Genomic DNA, 17,671 nt, shown 5'->3' with positions numbered 1-17,671 from the left:
CGGTGTGGACAAAATGAGAACAAAAGCATGTGGTGCTGGCAGGTCAGAGGTAGACCCAAAACCCCTGAAACAAGTGAAGAGCTAAAAGCCCTACACAAACAAAATTTAACACAATCCTGGGCACACGTATAGAATCAAAAGTTAATACACTTGTGTACAATGATGTGATTGACACCGGTGGTGTTCTTAAGGGATGCTTTATGTGAAGATGTTCATGTGAAAAACAACGCCAGCCGACACCTGTTTCATCAACATGTCAATGCCTGTGACTCTTCAGGGCTGGGAAACAATATGGCGTGAGAGAAAATATGATCGTTATCAAAAAGACAGAAATAACAACAAAATAATAAAAAGCATAGTGAGAATACCTAATGTGAGGTGGCTTAAGTAACACCCTACTTAAAGTGGAAGCCCTATGGAGACCTGCGAAATTCGGGGGAGGAACTAACAGTATATGACCAAACATATGTTGTGATGTACAGTTGGATGGGACCATGGTATCTGGAGTTTTTAATTCGCTTGGAAGGCATACATAAGTAGTTATTCGCAAGGAATGTCAAAACTGGGCAGGGTATAATGTGTGATTCACCTGGCCAGCATACACCAGTAGAGCTTCTCAGGGAATACGTAGGCATCACGAAACAAGGTGTTAAATAAACATTCTAGTGGCAGAAAACACGTAAGGTCTCAAAATTTTACTAAAACCCGTAATGCGGTGCAAAAGTGGGCGCACGCGTGCGACGATTGTGACGAATGCAGAACAATTAGAGTTAAGAAAACAGATTCAGCCAGAGTTCTGGGACCAGAATGACAGAATGGAAAGTTCGATTGGCTGTCTAAAATGTCTCTAATATAAGTACATTAGTTTGTCCATGAAACAAAGTAAAACAATCCTAGTAAAAGTGAGTGCACGTGCGCGGTGAGTGTGACACACAAGATAAACTGATGTTTTGAAAAAAAGTTCCATGTTCAGGGACCAGCATTATGCCTAGACGATATATGCGATTAAGTGTCCAGGAGCTGAAATTCATAAATGTCTAACAGGCAGAATAATTTGGGGTAATACAAGGCTAAATGATCATAATCACAGTCTACGCTTGAGCTAGAGAGGGTGGGATACAAGGTGAAACTGGCGTATGCGAGTAAAAATGTGATAAGAGTAGGGGTGAGGTGACAAGGCGGCAGCCTACCTTTAAAGCGCGTGGTGCGAGTATCTGGGTGTAAAGAGTAAAAGAAAGAAAAAACTATAGTCAGTAAGGGGGGTCTGGCACATATGTGTTTCACCAATTGTATATCTCATTCAGGGGGAGGCAGGCACACTTACTAGAAGACCGGTGATAATTCCAACCCGGTTAGCGGGTTATCGAAAGCCGAGTATGGCCGTCTGGTAATGGGGTAAAAGGAGGAATACGGGCGGGTTCGTCAGTAGTGGAGTGGAACTTGTAAAAAAATGAAGCCAGGAATCGGTATGGGTGAGGGTTGGAGAAGGCAATCCTGTATGATATCGCCTCATCCTTCTATTAGTAGGTGCTGAAATACCTGGCGGTTCAGGGTCCACACCTTTGCTCGTCCCTCACCGGAGGAGTATGTGGGAGAGCGAGATACGGGGCCGGAAGTGTGTTATAAAGAGAAACTAACGCGGAGCAACTAGACCGCTGACTGGAGTGGGAAGTGGTGTCCCCCCGGAAGTGTATAAACGGGGACATTTTAGTAGAAATTAGTCAGTATGTGTAGACTATGATGCACAAGATGAGAGGAGGTAAGAAAGCAAGAGATTTTTTGTAGATGTTAATGTGATTGAAAAACGGATTCAGCCTGAAGTGACAAGACATTTACTAGAAGCCATTACTGGTGAGGCTAATACATGAGTTTCAAGGTGTGGTGACATGATGGTAGTACAGAGATATTGGCTACAAAAATCTATTTAAGTCTGGCAAACATATTGAGCAGATTAATGACGACCAAGTATGTAGATCACTGCAAAGGTAGCTGTATCACGAGAATACAATGTAGAAACAACAAACACGATATTGGAGAATAGTAAACATACTAAGAGATTCCGTGACAGATGTGACAGACTCAGTTATTGGGTGTGTACAAACCAGATGGTAAATGGGTAAATACAAAGAGCAGACTTGTCTTAACATTATTTCATTCATGAGTCAGATAATGTGAGAATTATGGGTGGTGCGAAAGAATGCACTGAGGGGATTTATTAATGGTGAAGCAAGCTAAAGTAAAGCAAGTGGAAATTACAGGTGGTGTGTATCCATGGGACAATAACATAACTAGAAGAGACAAATTAGTGGGCTGTATCTAGCTGCCTAGAAAGCTAGAAAGTAATGTAACTCATGGTCAGAGCTCTGTCCGTGTTCCACGGTGTGAAGGCGCATTATCCATGTTGCCTCCAGTTGTCTCAATCTTAGTTCGCGGTTGCCTCCCCTTATGTTCGGTTCGGCAATGTCAATGCCAAAGAAGGTGAAGCTTTTCTGTGAGCCTTGTGAGTGGCAAGAGGCTATGTGTAGAGCCATCGGGTATCTGGCGTCCTGTTGGTGGATGGCTCCAGCATGTTCATTGATGCGTTCTTTCACTGTTCTGATGGTGCTGCCTACATATTGGCTCACACGTGGCATTGTAGAATGTACACCACATACTTGGTGTTGCAATTTATGTTCACATTGATCTCGTGTTGTCTTTTGTTGTGGCCTTCAAAATTTCTGACACCATTTTTGGCCCATTTGCACATCCCACAGTTACCGCATTTGTGGAAACCTTTGGTGTGCTTGGTAAGCCATGTTGTGGTTCTGCTGGTGTGGGGCACAGTGGGGCTAAGTCTGTTTCTAGGGGTCCTTCCCCGCCTGTATGTAATAAGTTGTCTGGGGGTGATGTTGTCACTGAGTGATTTGTCTGCTTGTAGGATGTGCCAATGCTTAGTGAGACTCTTCCTGATGACCGCACTCATTTCATTGTAATCAATAATCAACCTGGTTTGTTGGGTACTCGGTGGTTTGTGCTTCTTGGGTATAAACGTCTCAGCCCTCTCATGTAGTTTTATTCTGGAGATTGCTTTGTTAATGACTTTGGGTTTTTATCCGCGTCTGGAGAATCTTTTTTCCATGTTTGATATGCATTCCAGGAAATCTGTGTTGTTACTGCAGTTTCTGCGTGCTCTTACTAGTTCACCGTAGGGAATGGAATCTAACTGGTGTGCTGGGTGTGAGCTGTCCGCATGGAGGATCGCGTTGCATGCTGTTTCTTTGCGATATAGCTTGCTATTGAGGGTATTGTTTTCAACATAGAGTTCTAAGTCAAGGAATGTAATGTTTGTCTTGCTTTGGGAACAGGTGAACCTCATGTCCATATCATTTGAATTGAGGTGTTTGCAGAAATCATTGAGATCATGTAGTGATCCTGACCACAGTAGTAAGCAATCGTCGATATAGCGACCCCAGTACATGATGGAATTGGTCCAAGATGCACCTTTCTCGTCCCATATCCAGGTTCCCTTCAGGTTATCCATGTACAGGTTCGCGAAGGAGGGCGAGAACTTAGAGCGCATTGCTACACCCTTGGTTTGTCTGTACCATTTCTTGTTGTACATAAAGCAGTTGTTCTGGAGAATGATGTTCATCATGGTTATTAGCATATTGTTGTGTTGCCATTGGGAGGCGGATCTCGTTTCTAAGTATTTGGTTACTGCCTCTAGGCTTAGGTCCGGTTTGATAGAGGTGTACAGAGACACAACATCCAGTGTGGCCAGGATCATGCCAGGCTGCCACTGTAGATCATTAAGGATACTCAGTATATGTTTAGTATCTTGGATGTATGAGGGGAGGTTTTTAACCATAGGGTTAAAGAATAGATCCACATATTCCACCAGTCTTTCGGTGGGTCCTCCTTTACCTGACATGATGGGCCTGCCCAATGAAAAATTGGCTGGTTTGTATATTTTTGGGAGTGTGTATAGCCATGGTGCGAAAGGTTTGTTGACTTTCAAGTATAAGACTTCATCGTCATCCAACAGCCCTGCCTTGTGCCATTCTCCAAGGTGTGTATAGATGAGATTGGTAAGTTTGTTGGTGGGGTTGTTGTCTAGAGGTATGTAACAGTTGGAATCATTAAGTTGTGAGATTATTTCTTCATGGTAGTCCGAAACGTTCATACCAACCACATTGCCGCCTTTGTCGGCCTCCCTTATGATGATTTCTTGGTCAGACGTGAGAGTTTTCAGTGCCAGTCGTTCATTTCTTGTGAGATTGTCCCTGTTTCTGTGTTTGTGTTTGTTAAGTTTCATCTCGTGTTTGTCTAGATCAGCCAGGACTAGATTATAGAAGGTATCAATAGGGTTGTCACCTGGGAGCGTGGGGGTCCATTTTGATTTATTTTTTAGGCCGCTCGGAATTGATATATCATTCTCGATTTCAAGCTCTTGTATGAGCTGCTCCATTGTGTATGGATGTTCGTCCATGTCGCTTAGTGTCATAAGCAGGTGCGTTGCCTTAATGTCTTTGATGCTAAGCAGAGTGTGGGGGATTTCTTCACATTCTCTCGTGTTGGTGTGTTTCTCGGGTAGGCCGGCAAAGTGTTTCCTGACCTTAAGGCCTCGAATGAATTTAAACAGGTCTATGTTAATTTTGCATAGGTCTCCTATTTCATGTGGATTGAAATTAAGACCTTTACTGAGGAGAGAGACCATGTCTTGGGTGAGCGGTTTGGAGGAAAGGTTGACCACGTCAACTTCTTTCTGGTTGTTAGCTATTTCTTCTTGTCCCCCGATCTCAATTTCTTTTTGTACTCTTCCTTTGCCTGCTCTGTTCCCTCTGTGGGTCTTCTTTCCAACGTACCTTGTCTCCACTGCTTCCTGTTTTCTCGTCTTATAGTTTGGACCTCTTGTAAAAAACTTGAACCAGAGGCGTCCCTTTGTGGTTCAGATTCGATATCACTGGGTATAGTGTTGAGTGAGGAAGAGCTGGAGGAGATGGAGAATGTGTCTCCTGTCTCTGGTTTCTTAGTACTTTTGGTTTTATTCACAAGTTGGTCGTATTTCTTTGCGAATGTAAAGATGCGACCCTCTTTGTAGTCCGCCTCGTCCCCTTTCAATTGTCTGCTTTTCCTATCCTTGATTTCGTTCTGGTGTTTGCTCAATATGTCGTTCAAAATGTTGTAGTTTTTTTCGGTTACCTCCGTCAGATTGAGGTCCCTGATCTCTGTTTCTAATTGTGCGATTTCTGCTTGTAATTTGTTTACCTTACGCTCTGCCTTTATATGTCCACCGGTACCAGCAGACCAAAGAACAATTAAATATTAGCGAACGTCATTACATTACACAACTTTTGTAGTAGAAGTGGATGGATCTGCATCTAAATCTTTCAAAATGCCATATGGGGTGCCTCAGTGATCCTCCTTGAGCCCCACACTTTTGAATATCTATATGGCCCCTCAGGCAGCGATCATCAGGCAATGTGGTTTCTCAGTGATCCCATATGTCGATGACACCCAGGTGGTGGTGTCAGTCTCAAATAACATCGAAGAGAAAGCCGATCGTTTCAACATCTGTATGTCGCGGATAAATGCATGGATGCAGACTAACTGCCTTAAATCGAATGGTGAAAAGACAGAGGTTCTGCTACTAGGGTCAAATACTTCCCTTTGGTCTCCAAGATGGTGACTGGCTGATATGGGTTTATGCCCAACTCCTGTCCCAAAGGTCAGGAACCTTGGGGTGGTATTTGATGAAAGACTGACGTTTGAATGTCAAATTAATAAGCTTGCCTCCACCTTTTGGGGTATTCTAAAAATGATCAGGAAAATCTGCCATTTTATCCCCCGGGATGCATTAAAACCGCTGGTCACATCCTTGGCCCTTTCCAGACTGGATCACGGCAATGCCCTATATGTGGGATTACAGTCTCAGTTCTTATTGAAGCTTCAGCGAATACAGAATGCAGCAGCGAGATTCATTCTGGGCATCCCTAAATATGAACCAATTACCCATCGTTTGAGAAACCTCCACTGGCTCCCAGTTGAAAAAAGAATGAAAGTCACAATGCCTAGTATATAAGGCCCTACAGGGTAGAGGACCACTGTACTTTAGGACACTCCTCAGTAGATATATGCCAACCAGAAATTTAGGGTCAGCTCATTTACAACTACTGTCAATTCCCAGGTATAAGCAGGTTTGCTGGGGAGGCAGAAGCTTCCTACTAGGGACAGTGAAGACCTGGAACCGTCTACCGATTCCGATAAAGAACAGCACGTCGCTCATGTCATTTAGAAGACTGCTGAAAACATGGTTATTCCCCAACTTAAATGTCATGATTACCAGGGCTTGCCAAATTTTAGCACTCCTGCCAATCCCAGCGCCAAGACGCCCTTGGGCATACGTCCGCGTTACAAGTCTATAAATCAAATCAATCAAATTCTACCTTACCATCCAATGCCTCAAAGGACATGTTCTCTGACAATTACATTTTTAATTATACTGTGAAACTGACTAAACCTGAGGGCCTAAAGAGGGAAAGGGAGGTAGCCCTAACCAAAATCTAATACACAAGAACATGTAATAAATAACAATGCAAGAGGCCAAATCTACATTAAAGAGTGATCCTTGAGCATCCACGCTGCGTTTCCTCAAGGCCATTACCCCAGCTTCCCAGCAGTTGTAGAGGCCACCAACAAATCGAAAGTCAGTATTTGAATATTCAGCTAATAATAGGTACCACTAGAAGGAAGGTGTTTCTTTTAGCTCCAAATCGTGATACAGAGTTTAGCTTTATAGGTAAATTAAGATGTTTTTAGGCACAGTACAACATATAGAAAGCCAGGTAGAATCTATAGTGATATTGTACAGCCGTAGGGATTTGGGTATAGGTATTCATCATTGTTAAGATAAGTCCAGGTGAAGGCAAAAAAGAACACTGCTGTATACACTTCTATATTCCATATATCAAACCTGGCTACGTAGCAATTTCTAAAAAACATTTTGTCACTATATTGATAATGATTTTTGACAATCAATCTAAGCTAGTGTTCTTTAGAAAAGGGGAAAGGTATTGTTAAGCTTCATTTAATTATGGGACAGCGAATATTAAGAAGTCATCATGGTGATCATGAAAACATATGGTGACCCACCCTGTACAGGGACTATTACAGACACCTGGCTGAATAAGGAGAACCACCATTCTTTCAAGGGGCCCCTATTATGTAAGGGGCAGGATTTGGAGGATTTGTTCCATAGTTTGTTTAGAAGAGCTATGCCTTTCTTGAGAAGAGCGCAAAAAACACAGTTGATGGACAGAATGTAGAACAATGTCATACATTCACCCCAGTACAAGGATCTGGGCCTAAATCCATCGTTTTTTTGCACTCCACACCACCCTGGGTTAGACACTGGCTATATGCAAATCTGCTCTGACCCTGTGCCTCATGGGAACAGTCCAGTCCGAACTACCAAGCCATGTCTTTCCCAGACCGGAATCAAGCATCCAAGGACCGGTTTCTGGCTATCAGCCTTCATTCAGCCTGGATAGCTTGACTCCAGTGGTGTGGAGAGCCTGGGACTCACGTCTGAGCATAGCCAGCCCACTCGGGGTGAAAATTGCAAAAAACACAGTTGATGGACAGAATGTAGAACAATGTCATACATTCACCCCAGAACAAGGATCTGGGCCTAAATCCATCGTTTTTTTTGGCTGATGACGGCTGATAGCCAGAAACCGGTCCTTGGATGCTTGATTCCGGTCCAGGAAAGACATGGCTTGGCGGTTCGGGCTGGACTGTTCCCATGAGGCACAGGGTCAAGGCTGATTTGCATATGGCCATGTCTGACCTGGGGTGGAGTAGAGTGCAAAAAAATCCGACGAATTAAGGCCCAGATCTCTGTACTGGGGTGAATGTATGACAATGTTCTGCATTCTGTCCATCACCTGTTGTTTTTGCCTTTGTCGCCCCGAGTGGGATGGGTATGCTCAGACGTGAGTCCCATGCTCTCCACACCACTGGAGTCAAGCTATCCCGGCTGATGACGGCTGATAGCCAGAAACCGGTCCTTTGATGCTTGATTCCGGTCCAGGCAAGACATGGCCTGGCGGTTCGGGCTGGACTGTTCCCATGAGGCACAGGGTCAAGGCTGATTTGCATATGGCCATGTCTGACCTGGGGTGGTGTGGAGTGCAAAAAAACGATGGATTTAGGCCCAGATCTCTGTACTGGGGTGAATGTATGACAATGTTCTGCATTCTGTCCATCACCTGTTGTTTTTGCCTTTGTCGCCCCGAGTGGGATGGGTATGCTCAGATGTGAGTCCCATGCTCTCCACACCACTGGAGTCAAGCTATCCAGGCTGATGACGGCTGATAGCCAGAAACCGGTCCTTGGATGCTTGATTCCGGTCCAGGAAAGACATGGATTGGCGGGTAGGGCAGGACTGTTCTCATGAGGCACAGGGTCAAGGCTGATTTGCATATGGCCATGTCTGACCTGGGGTGGTGTGGAGTGCAAAAAAATGATGGATTTAGGCCCAGATCTCTGTACTGGGGTGAATGTATGACAATGTTCTGCATTCTGTCCATCACCTGTTGTTTTTGCCTTTGTCGCCCCGAGTGGGATGGGTATGCTCAGACGTGAGTCCCATGCTCTCCACACCACTGGGGTCAAGCTATCCAGGCTGATGATGGCTGATAGCCAGAAACCGGTCCTTGGATGCTTGATTCCGGTCCAGGAAAGACATGGCTTGGCGGTTCGGGCTGGACTGTTCCCATGAGGCACAGGGTCAAGGCTGATTTGCATATGGCCATATCTGACCTGGGGTGGTGTGGAGTGCAAAAAAACGATGGAATTAGGCCCAGATCTCTGTACTGGGGTGAATGTATGACAATGTTCTGCATTCTGTCCATCACCTGTTGTTTTTGCCTTTGTCGCCCCAAGTGGGATGGGTATGCTCAGACGTGAGTCCCATGCTCTCCACACCACTAGAGTCAAGCTATCCAGGCTGATAACGGCTGATAGCCAGAAACCGGTCCTTGGATGCTTGATTCCGGTCCAGGAAAGACATGGCTTGGCGGTTCGGGCTGGACTGTTCCCATGAGGCACAGGGTCAAGGCTGATTTGCATATGGCCATGTCTGACCTGGGGTGGTGTGGAGTGCAAAAAAACGATGGATTTAGGCGCAGATCTCTGTACTGGGGTGAATGTATGACAATGTTCTGCATTCTGTCCATCACCTGTTGTTTTTGCCTTTGTCGCCCCGAGTGGGATGGGTATGCTCAGATGTGAGTCCCATGCTCTCCACACCACTGGAGTCAAGCTATCCAGGCTGATGACGGCTGATAGCCAGAAACCGGTCCTTGGATGCTTGATTCCGGTCCAGGAAAGACATGGCTTGGCGGTTCGGGCTGGACTGTTCCCATGAGGCACAGGGTCAAGGCTGATTTGCATATGGCCATGTCTGACCTGGGGTGGTGTGGAGTGCAAAAAAACGATGGATTTAGGCCCAGATCTCTGTACTGGGGTGAATGTATGACAATGTTCTGCATTCTGTCCATCACCTGTTGTTTTTGCCTTTGTCGCCCCGAGTGGGATGGGTATGCTCAGACGTGAGTCCCATGCTCTCCACACCACTGGAGTCAAGCTATCCAGGCTGATGACGGCTGAAAGCCAGAAACCGGTCCTTGGATGCTTGATTACGGTCCAGGAAAGACATGGCTTAGCGGTTCGGGCTGGACTGTTCCCATGAGGCACAGGGTCAAGGCTGATTTGCATATGGCAATGTCTGACCTGGGGTGGTGTGGAGTGCAAAAAAACGATGGATTTAGGCCCAGATCTCTGTACTGGGGTGAATGTATGACAATGTTCTGCATTCTGTCCATCACCTGTTGTTTTTGCCTTTGTCGCCCCGAGTGGGATGGGTATGCGCAGACGTGAGTCCCATGCTCTCCACACCACTGGAGTCAAGCTATCCAGGCTGATGACGGCTGATAGCCAGAAACCGGTCCTTGGATGCTTTATTCCGGTCCAGGAAAGACATGGCTTGGCGGTTCGGGCTGGACTGTTCCCATGAGGCACAGGGTCAAGGCTGATTTGCATATGGCCATGTCTGACCTGGGGTGGTGTGGAGTGCAAAAAACAATGGACTTAGGCCCAGAGCTCTGTACTGGGGTGAATGTATGACAATGTTCTGCATTCTGTCCATCACCTGTTGTTTTTGCCTTTCTTGAGAAGAGGCTATGAAATTGCAAAGCCGTACTTTAAAGTGGTGGCCTCGAACATTGCCCAGGATGTGGTGGGATCTGTGAGTTCTGATTTCACTGAGCGCATGAACAACCAACTCCAAGAAGGAACAGGACTTGTGTACTGCCCAAGCACAAGTATTAAAAGGAACTGAAGGTCTTCGAGGCGTAGGGGCCCACCACCTCCCAAAAAAAAGGAAGCACTCTTCAAAAAGCACACACATTAGAAGAACCATATGGCGGGAGAGAGCCTCGAAGAACAAGAGAACACCTGCAAGCATAAACATTTTTTCAAACGCAACAACCTGAAACATGGCATTCATACATTGGACATTGGGAGACTGAGCCAAATCAGAGTAGACTTGTTTTTTTCTAAAGCCCACTCAGATTAGTATTGAAAACAGTTTTTTCATGTAAGTATCGCCTCTAGCCGCTTTAACGCCGCTGGCAGCAATAGAGTTTTTGTGTCAGGGTCCTCAGATATGCATCTGGATTTCAGCAATACTCTGCTGCATCTTGTTTGTAAAATCGTAAAAGCAGATAGTGTCAACATACCAGCTGCCACTAAAGTGGAGAAGATTGCTTACACCATCCTGACCATGTTTAATCAGGTGGACATTACCCTTGGAGATTGACTCATCAAATAAAGTGATAACATGTATGCCTACAGAGCCTACATCAAGTGTATTCTGATTACAGCTGCAACATATGGGACATACAGCATTCAGCAGGGCTTTTGTACAAGAATATTCATGCACATTTTGAAAAAAAGGAGATGGACAGTGACAATCAAGGTTCTTCAAAAAGAGCAAGCTTTGCCTCCAGCAGTAGACAGTTTTACTTCCTCGGTGTATACATTCAGACTTTTCTTCCAAGATAAACTGCTCATCAGTGGTATCGTTTTTAAGATGAATAAATGAATTCTGTCTCATCAATGGCAGTGCGGAACAATATAAACTGGACATACTGTCCGCAACTTTGGTTTGTAAAGAGATTGAAAGTGTCTCAATACGTAAGACTGGCTCATGAAGAAGCTTTATAGATATCGAGTAAACTGGTGCAAGAGTCGTTCTGAAGATATTCAGCATCGCAGCCTGTACCAGAATACCCAACAACACAGCTTTTAGTAGTCTCTATACCTAAAACCATTTCAATTTCAAACACTACGACAGCAACTATGCTGTGCTGTTCCATGAGGAGGATGTGATTCATGCAAAACCATACGCACCCAGCTTTTGAGATGCTAATTTTATCAGGGAATATCTGGGTTGGTTTTGATAACCGGGATGCAAATGTTTGACTTGGGAGTTGTCATGTCAAGAGAAGGACATGGGACAGGCTACACGCTGTTCGCTTTCGATCTGACACCTGACATGGAAGACAGTGGCCATTACAGCTTGATCAAAAATGGAAACCTAAAAGGAGAAATAGTTTTTAGTCAGCCCTTCACTGGGAATGTGAACATGGTTGTATTCTCAGTATTCGACAACGTCATTCAGATCAACTGAGCCAGGCAAAATTTGTGTTACTATCTTTAAAATATTGTAAATGGACACAGTTCAGATTTGGGTTTTCTTAAACCGTCATAAATACGCTAACAAATACCTTTTTGGTGTTTTTCCAAGTGACACTCTACATGGTGAAATAGGGTCCGAACACCCTGCTCGCTCGTCTTGAACACAGATCCGCGCTACATGGAAGGAACTCACTGGGCTGCCCGATTTTTAGTTAAAGACAAGGTTACAGTGTTTGACAATGCAGTGGTATTCCTCGAGCATAGCATCTATACAAAACCTATATTCAAGTATGTAAAAACATTTTCAGTGAGGTTGGAGTATAACAGAATACAGGTACAGGATTCTCTCGCCATCACATTGGGGGGAGCATTGTATAGATTTTATTAGCAAAATGTCTGAGGGTATGGCATTTACATTATTTTTACATCTATATTCGAACAATCTAGTTAACAATGACAGTATTGTTATGAAATATGTGAAAGAAAACTCTAGGTCTACATCAAGCACTGTTAAAACAGAATACTCAGTTTGTCTAAAGTGTAAGGTCATGTAACACCACTTATGTGTATTGGTGACTGTCTAAAATAAATGAATAAAAACTTGAACGCAGGCTTATTAAAACATATATAAAAGACTTTAAAAAACAATCAATACATTGAGAGAGGGAAAATGCACATATACATGTTGCATATACTACAATTAATCACTTAATCAAGTTAAAATAAAACACATTATAAAAAAGTCCAGCAGCAAATGTAGGTACATGAATAGAAATACCACAAATAAAATGCCATAAGGATATATACTTTATAAGGACCTCTTATTTTAGGCATTTAAAATGTGCTAAAAAGAGCATATAATAGCGTAACCATGATTAAAGAAATATTGCGTGACTACTGCAGGAACAACTTCTTCTTAGATCTCATGGCCCCTAATAGAAAGCTTGCAACCAAAAGCACACCAAAGGGGATGACAGCATATTCAAAAACAGTAATGCAAGCCTTACTTGGACAAAGTTAGCCTCTCTCAATAACTGCAGTATACATTTCTGGCAAAGAGGGGCATACAAGTCACAGAAAAAAATAAAATGCAAAGTGTCCTGTTCTGAAAAATTATCGCAAGAGCACAGCTTTAAGGTCCCTGGCAACAAAATACACCTTGGGAAAGGCTAAAAACAAAGGTGCCTGCTCCAGCCAAAATCTAGTTAAAACAAAGTGATGTTGCACATTAGAGACAAATGACAAATAGGGCTGTAACTCTGGGGTCAAACTTATGGTAACATACCTTCTCACTGAGGGCTTGGCTAATTCCAGGCCCTCCCTAGTCACCAGCTGCCTGGCCAAAAATATCAATTTAACATCCTTAATGGCTAATGGGCCTAGGGGTCTGGGTTTGCTATATATATCAGGGTAACCCAGCCGCATCATTTAGTCCCTTATATATTTTAGCCATGTGATATGAAGGGCCCAATCAAAGGCAATACAATCCACTATATTCATCTGGTCAAGCTAGTGGAAGTACTTGACTAGATCCTCAGCCAATTCATCAGAGGTGCAAAAGTAATGTGATCGGAGATTTACCCCAGGCCAAGCATGCAGACTCAGTATCTTTATTCTCACTCAAGGACATACATTTAAAATGTTTTTGAAAGATGACAGAAACACTTTGAAAAGTAAAAAGGTTTATTTACAAAACAATTTTTTCGAAGTTCAAGTATCACACTGATAAACTTTCTAAAGAAATAGAAGACAAACATCAACATGTTAACTATAGAAACATTATACCCACAACAAAGGCACACTATACATAGCTTAAGAAATTCAGAAGAAACATCAGAAATGTAAACATCTGTTCATTTTGGACAATGTCTTTTTTTAGGTTCCAGAGGCAGAGCCTCAGGGCTCCAAGAGGGGGATAGCCGGAGAAAGAAAGGGGATGCTACCATCTTAGGGATGGGGTTAAAATCAACATGTGTTGGAGTACTTGGGGTGCTGCAAGTCAGATCTTTCAAACTTTCAAGCAGCTGCATGTGTTCAGCATTACCGATGATTGTCAAAGGATTGTTGAGTTCTGCAGAGGCTCACAGAAACTGTTCCCAACCTCTAGATGCTTTCTGGAGCTATAGTGTTCTGGGGTTTGTAAGACCTTTGATTAGGTCGTACATGTGGGATCCAACAACAGGTTGACATTTTTAGTGGAATTTACCTCTCACATTCCATAAGGACAGGTATTTAGAAGCTGATTTTGTACTTAGCAACATTTGCTCTGCCCTTCTGTACCTTTGACTTATATTTTTAAAAGTTCTTCAACAATAAAGTCTGAGGGAGGTGGTTGTTCTTGAGACGTTGAAGGGGCGGTGGAGGCTATTCATAGTCAGAGGCATTTGGAGAGTCAACCGGTTTTATTCCCTATTTCCACTGCCTGTAATATTTTTTACGTTTTGAAGAGCGCTGGAGCTTTGTCTTAAAGTTTTAAATCAGTAAAGTTAAAACTTTCTTTCATATCTGCATTCAGGCGCTGCGTCTCATTTTTCCAGATATCCCAGGTGTCACCCGTAGATATGCCCAACTATGCCAACTGCTGCTGTGATACCAAGTACATCTTTTGGGCATAATCCATCAGTTCCCGGTTAGGAGGATGGTAATTAGCAGTATAGCTATGCACAAAAAGAACTTATTAAAACCTCTCAAATGCTTTACCAGTTTCTTCTTAGAAATGAAGGGAAGCCGTTTTTTTTTACTAAGTTTATTGATAAGGTGGCGCTTCTTCTACAAAACATGAAGCAGGGGCTCTGATATAGAGACGTTACCTTTTAGGGTGTTAAGGGCGATTTCTGAAACTACATCCACTTAATTTTCAGAAGCTGCACACAGGATGGCCTTTCTTTGCTGGGGGCTAACTGTGACTAGCATTTTTAGGTGGGCTAGATTATGGCGTAGACACGCTGACATGGCCAATACCAGGTGTTATAAGTTCTAAAGTGTAAACTATTCTTTTTATAGGCTTTGATTTTGGTTTTAAGTGTTTAAGCAATGGGAAGATCGGATTGGAAAATATCATCACGCAGTCTGTAGTCTTCTAGAGTAATGGGTTTTAAGTCTACAGTAAGTAACCATTGGGTTTATCGGTAGCATCGTTAAAGACTTCCAAGAAAAACTGGGTGTTTTGGGGGTCCATCTGTTTAGCTATTATAGATATCTGTTGTTTGGCAATAATATATATCTGTTGTTTGTCTTAGGGGTTTTTAAACAAAACCAGGTATGAGGCGTTAAGAGCTACAGAACGACTGCTCTTACTCTTGTAAAACAATTTCTGCACGATATAACATATCCTTAGATTGTGATGGTGTGAATATTAAGTTAATGTTTTCTCTATAATTCAGAGTGATCCCCACTCGTAATCATAAGGTCTTCTACAACCTCCTTGTTTACAAGGTGGGAAGGTAGCAATGCATCGTCATTGAGAATATTTGGTATGCCTTCCATAAATGTGATGTTTGGGAACCTTACGGACAGTTCCGTATAAAGATCCTGCCAGCACGATTAAAGCCAAAAAATATTGTTAGGGGGTTGGGATAAAACACTGGGAGCATTTTCTAATAGTTTATTTTATAATATAGCTTTTACCACAATATTAGGGCCATGTTAAAAATCAGGAGAAAGGGATCTACAACTGGAGTCCATAGTCGTTGCGAGATTCTAATGCATCTTCCATAACTGTACATTAGATTTTTGTAGTCTTCAGTTAGGACCCTTTTTTCAAACACTACAGGCAAGGTTTTATGAAATGGCTGGGTTGCACTTTCCCACAGTTTTTTGGACCGGACAATGCTAGGTTGTTTTACAAAGATTGTTTTATCCTTTTGATGGTCGCTTGAGGTAAAGTATTCATTCACCAGACCCTTCAGACACTGCTTTTTATATTTAAGTTGATGCATTTGACTTTCATACATACTACTTTGCTAGAAGTTCTGTAAGAATAGGTCCTGGGCCTGGATGACATGAATTGGACTATGTACTCATTGTTTTCTATCTCGCTGGTCAAATCATCAAGTTGGGTAATCTTCATCCCCTAGTTTGCTCACAAAAATAATAGAGTCTATATCTAGACACAGACACCATTTCTGAAGTCTATCCATCACATTGTAAAGCTCTGAGTAAGCGTTTGTGAAACAGAATATGAAGATGTTTATATTGTTACAAGTTGTGGGGTACTCTTTTGTGTGTTTCCAACACAGGGCTGTGGTTTTGTCATCATAATATACTCGCAGCTGGACACCTTGTAACGTGGCCAAAAAGACATTTAAACAGTTTGTCAAGACCTGTGATGATGGTCGTGTTTGACAAGTTCGTACACTCTGCAAAGTTTCTCCATAAGGAATTGAGGCAGAGCTTGGCTAGCTGTTGTCTGGTGAGGTTGATTTCAATGTACTCAGGTCTCAAGCATATACCCTCATGAGCGTAGTAATCATAGATGTATTTTTTCCTTTGAGGCCTCATTAGTAGACCATTCTGGAAACCCTGATGCCTCTTGCTTGTCTCTGAGAAATAAGTTAATATACTTAGAAAAGAGTTGGGTTGTAGTCCTCTCAAAGTACCAAATCTTTTGTGTATTTTTGCAGGTCGGTATTCTTTCTCTAGGGCCACTTATACCTTAAAATTATAATAGGTCCTGGTGAAAACCCTTTGCTCATCAGTGTGTCTGCACCTGCTAGTCTCTTGACTTTCAGCACAGGTTCGACACAGGGGGATCATTAGCTTAACATCAACTCTGTATGATAGCATGGGAAGGTAGACTTGACATTTAACTAACCCAATGTATTCATCTATGGTTCTAAGGTCCCTATATATGATACTGGGGTGACCTAAGGGGTATAACTTAATCTTGTTCACAAATGGATACAGACACTCAAAATCTTAGTAATGTGCTTTCTCGCCCTCTCTCATGTCCCTTTACAACTGCATAGTGTGTGTACAACCCACAAATAAGTCGTTTCTGGGCTCCAAATGTTCAGGTACCTCATTGCTACTAATGAAGGAGCAGAGTTCTGCATCTGATATTAACATATCTAGCCACTCATGCTCCCAAATGGATCTCGAAACAAAACCACATTTTTCAACATAGTGCGCTTTTAACAGAGTACGCCTGTACAAGTGTTCAAATTTGGTATCCAACAACTTATTAAACTTATGGGGTTTGTAGCAGTGGGGCAACCAGGATAAAACTTACCAGTGTATTCAAAGGGAACCGTTGTATCCAAGGGCCGTTTGCACATCTCTAATTACAGCATATCCTTCTAGGAAATAAAGGCCCACACCGTAGTCACCACCCTGCAAGGCTTGTTGGATGAAGATGTTATCCTTGTCAGGAGACGTACATAAGCCATTGAATAGAGGGGATAGAATAGCACTTCTGTTTACAGTTATAGAGATCAGGTGGCACTAGAGCTATATTTTTGGATTGTAAAAAAATTGCTTGTAGAGAGACATACACATGGATGCCAGCGTAATGTATGGAAAAGGATTGATGTACTCAATGGATTTTGTCATCTTGGCGGTATTGGGTTTCAGAACCTTTTCTTGTTTTATCATCTCTACACTGATTGTAAGCTTTTCTCAAGATCATTACATCTGCCTGCAAGTAAGATTTAAACTTCTTTTTGTGGTTTTCACCATACCACCATAGAAGACTCTGGGGTATATTTACAAGAAATAGCACTCTGCTGTTTTCACACAGTGAAGCACTCAAAAATGTGCTGCTGCCGTATGACAATTCCTAACGCTACACTTGCGTCGTATTCACAATAGGTTGCTACATGGCGTTAGGAAAAGCTAGCGGCTGAAAAAATTGAGCTAAGACAAACGTCAAGTTGATTAAAAATGCATACTACGGTGCAAAAAGTGACGTTTGGCCAATTAGCAGCAAGAA

Source organism: Lissotriton helveticus, chromosome 4_1 (assembly GCF_964261635.1).
Source record: "Lissotriton helveticus chromosome 4_1, aLisHel1.1, whole genome shotgun sequence".
In the NCBI taxonomy this organism is placed as follows: Eukaryota; Metazoa; Chordata; class Amphibia; order Caudata; family Salamandridae; genus Lissotriton; species Lissotriton helveticus.
Note: the sequence above shows the minus strand (reverse complement) of the source record.